This window comes from Sceloporus undulatus, chromosome 1 (genome assembly GCF_019175285.1).
Source record: "Sceloporus undulatus isolate JIND9_A2432 ecotype Alabama chromosome 1, SceUnd_v1.1, whole genome shotgun sequence".
In the NCBI taxonomy this organism is placed as follows: Eukaryota; Metazoa; Chordata; class Lepidosauria; order Squamata; family Phrynosomatidae; genus Sceloporus; species Sceloporus undulatus.
The window spans coordinates 294,582,545-294,585,215 of NC_056522.1; positions in this window are offsets into that span (position 1 = coordinate 294,582,545).

Here is a 2,671-nt window from a genome sequence, read left to right on the forward strand (position 1 = left end):
ATATATCTATATCTAAAAGATGGATTTTTGCTCTTGTGTGTGTGTGTGTATATACACATAATAGATAGATGGATCTTTGCTCTTCATACATACATACATACATATCTATATGTATAGACAGAGAGAGAGAGAGAGAGAGAGAGAAACCAAAAGAAGAAGAAGAAGAACACAAAGAGCTAAGGGAAGGGGAGAGGATAGATATATATGTTCTTTTTTGGTGGTGATTTTAAAGGATGCATTGATAGGAGTAGAAAGGGATGTGTGTGTATGTGTGTAGATATATAAATACACACACATGTACATATATATGTATGTGCATGCATATATATGATTAATTTATATTAGTATATAGTAACAGGAGTAGAAAGCTATGGGTGTGTGTGAGCATACAGTATATATATTAAAACCACCACCACCACCACCACCAAGAAAAGCAGAGAAGGGAAGGGGGGTGCCTTTCTGAAAGGCTTGGAGGGCCAGGGATTATTATGCAAAAACAACCACCCATATCCTGAAAAGTTTGCATATCAAGGCGTGCCTGGAATTTGCAGGGAGTTGACTTAAGGCTCCACCGTGAGAGGCTCCAAACTGCTTCATGGAGGGCGGAGAAGTTGCACAGGAAATCGTGGCATGGGCTTGAAAGACCAGCCATAGATAACGGGCAGAGGGGGGGACACATCTATGGGGCAGGAGGAAGAGCTGCAAGCAGGACATCTCCTAAGGAAAGACAGAAAATAATCCAGTAATGCCTTTGAGACTGAAGTGAGAAAGGTGTTACTGGATTCATTTAAGTCTTTTTAAAAACTAAAGTGAGGCCAAATTGGCCATCCCTTTGAATACCTCCAAGGAAACCAATCCTTCAGGAGGGGATATTGTGCTAAGCAAATAAAACACCAGCCTATTCCCCCACCCTTTAAATATAAACCGGTTTGGAAGGTTGGCTTTTTACCCATTTCAAGAGAAGCTGTATTGGCAAGGGTTTTTTTCCCTTCCTTTTCCTTTTAACACAGTCTTGATAGAAGTATTTAGCAATGCTGCAGAGCAATTGTGGCTTTAATTCTTCCATTTCTCCCCTCCCCAGGTGATAATTCCCTAAATTTCTTTCAGCAAGATTAGATTTTTTTGTGCCTTTGTAAATAATAATAATACTGTAGTCACACTGATCGAGGGACAGCAAGTCAATATCCTCGATTTTCAGAGACATGAGGGAGGGAGGGAGATCGGTTGTGGGTTTGTGTGCCCCCCTTCCCAAAATGGGGTGCTAAATGGATTTCCCACATTTATTTCCTCTGCATTTCTTAACGCTTCCAGACTATGGAGTTAATAGTCTGCATGCTGCAGTTGATGCCTAAAACTTTCCCTAGGTTTTTTTTAGCCATGTGGGATGTGAATTGTACCATCAGGAAACTTGATGAAAGAAGCCTGGAAACTTTGGGGGAGAGCCATGTGGGCCACCATTTTGCTCAAGCCATGCATGACCTTTCCCTGCCAAGGTTGGCAAGCCAGCACCTATCCTAGCCTAGATCTTTTGGATCCCTGGGGTTGCTTTCCTGCCACCCACCGCCCCACTTGCAAAAGGCATTAACTTATTAGAAATACTTTTTGCTTCCAAGAAACCTACTTCCCAGATGGGCACAAAGGCACCATTTAGAGGGAGGGAAGGAGACTGCAGAGAAGGAATCTGGAGCTCACCCCCCCCCAGAGGAAGAGAAATCCTCTGGAAATCCAAGGGGTTTGCTTCCATATAAGGCAAAATTGAGGGGAAAGGGGGGGATATGGGAAACACCCCCCACCACCAGTCTTAGGAAGATGAAACTTATATGGCAGTACTCTGGCTCAACAAGTCTGGGTTCTTTTCCAAACATGATCATAGTGAGATTGAGGCCATTTTGTGAAATAACAATATTAGTATGGGGGGGGTGTTGTTGGTGCTTTCCTCAACTGGTGGCTCCTCTCTTTAAGCCTTTTTAAGCCCTGGCCAATGAACCCGAAAGCCCCTCTGTGTCTGTGTGTGGCCTGGCCTCATTCATCATCCCGCTCCCCAAGCCCTCTCCAGGATACACACACATCTATCTATCTATCTATCTTTTATATTGTATATTTATAAATTGTCTTTCCACTGGAACAGGCAGGATTTTTCATATTATATATATAAGAATATATATAAGAAACATTCTACCTGGCCCAGTGGATGTACATATAATATTGTCTTTCCACTAGATCAGGCAGAATTTTTCATACACACACACACATATGAAAAATTCTTACATAGGCAGAATTTTTCTTATATTTATAGAATATACACATACATATATGTATATATATATGAAAAGATATATGAATGAAACATTCTGCCTGATCCAGTAGAAAGACAATTTGGGCTTCCCCTCCTATCATCCCTTTCTCTCTCTGCCCCCCCCCATATTTTTTTAAAAGGAAGCTTGCTCTCTTCCTGATTTGCATATACATTTTAAAAAGAAGAAGAAGAAGAAGCCCACCCTAAAATAATAAAGCCCCTTGCTTGAAGGCGATGGGGTGGCTCTAGGGCTCTGCCCCCTTTTCTTTTTCTTTCTTTCTTTTCCCCCTCTTGCTGTTGGCTTCCCTGCCTCCCTCCCTCCCTGCCTCTTTTTCCTCTCTTTCGCATTCTCTGCCCGGGCTTTGATCTCTGCTT